Source organism: Aplysia californica, unplaced genomic scaffold (genome assembly GCF_000002075.1).
Source record: "Aplysia californica isolate F4 #8 unplaced genomic scaffold, AplCal3.0 scaffold00144, whole genome shotgun sequence".
In the NCBI taxonomy this organism is placed as follows: Eukaryota; Metazoa; Mollusca; class Gastropoda; order Aplysiida; family Aplysiidae; genus Aplysia; species Aplysia californica.
In genome coordinates, this window is record NW_004797414.1 from 1,357,675 (window position 1) to 1,358,995 (window position 1,321).

The window sequence follows — 1,321 nt, forward strand, 5'->3', positions numbered from 1 at the left end:
TTTACAACTATTATTACCCCAGCAGACCCTCTGAGAACACTCAGAAACATTCTCAGCTTCCGAGGAAGCATACAGTGCAAGCTGCGGATTTCACGCGCTCAAACACTATCAAACTGACAAGATCGTTCACTATCAAACTGTCTATAGCCGGGTACCCATTTCAACCTGGGTGAAGTGAGGAAAATTTGTGCAAAGTGCCTTTCCCAAGGACACAACGTCGGGCACCTGACGGGATTCGAACCCACGACCTTACGGTTGCGAGTCCGAGAGCCTAACCACTAGGCCACCGACGCCACACAATGAATTATGAATTATGCCCCTTATGCCCCGCCAACACACTGGTTGCATTATATCTTAGTTTTATTTCGCTATGTAGGCTATGTTTTGAATACAAAGATTAACGAGCTGGGTACCCCGTTCGATGAACGGACTCAAAAGAATCGATTGTCAAGTCATTGTGGAACCAGTATGCACTGTTTGTGAACCGAACTCTCACTTGTTTACCATGGCGTCTTAGAGGACGGACTTTCCCAAGATTAGATCTAAACGAAACAAAACTAATGAAAAACTGAAAATTAAACTGCAGTGACTTCAGGCTCCTCAATAGAAAGCATCTTTTAAATGATTCTGAACCACCATTAATTTTGTCAGAGTGGAAAGTTAAGTGGTTCCGAAGTTTTAGGTGACCCAAGTGTCGAACCTTCACAAAAATATATAAGACGATGATATACTTGACCCGGCAGGCGAAACTGTGGATTCCATCCATTGAGGGTTGCATCGTTATAGCCCATGGATTAGAGTTAGAGCTGAAAGCATTTGCTGTACAACCGGATTTTTCTCAAGAAAGTGGGTGAACAGTGTCGACACACCAGACAGAAGGATTTGCAGTTCAGAAGGTGGTTTAGGAAATGGGTGCAGATCCAACTTTGCCATTGCTACAGCACATACTTTGTGTTTCATATATATATATGGAAATCTTATGGCCAGGCAGTGTGTCCCAGATTCTGCATAAATTATCCCCAAATTAACTGAGGGATTTTTTAGTGACCGTCCCACGCAGGTTTCTTTCTGCTAAGCTGTACCTCGTAGGATTTCTTGTTCTTCCATAGAAGTCTTAATAGAACTGACGTCTGTGGTGTAGCGGTTAGGCCTTCATTGTTGCACACAGGAGGTCCAAGGTCGATTCTCAAGTTCGCAAAAATTTTTCAAGTCTCTGTCTTTCTGTCGGGATGTTGTGTCCCTCTCAGCCCAGGTTGGGCCTGACAGGCAGGGTTTGAAGCCCGCCTCCTAATTGATCAAAATTGTGCCGATGGGGGAGGGG

General features: G+C 44.5%; 1 protein-coding gene across 1 annotated transcript in view; it reads left to right on the forward strand.

Annotated features, from left to right (window-relative positions):
* Positions 1-1,321, forward strand: part of LOC101850950 (GTPase Era, mitochondrial) — a gene marked incomplete in the record, with an annotated part of 13,667 nt that overhangs the window by 11,799 nt on the left and 547 nt on the right.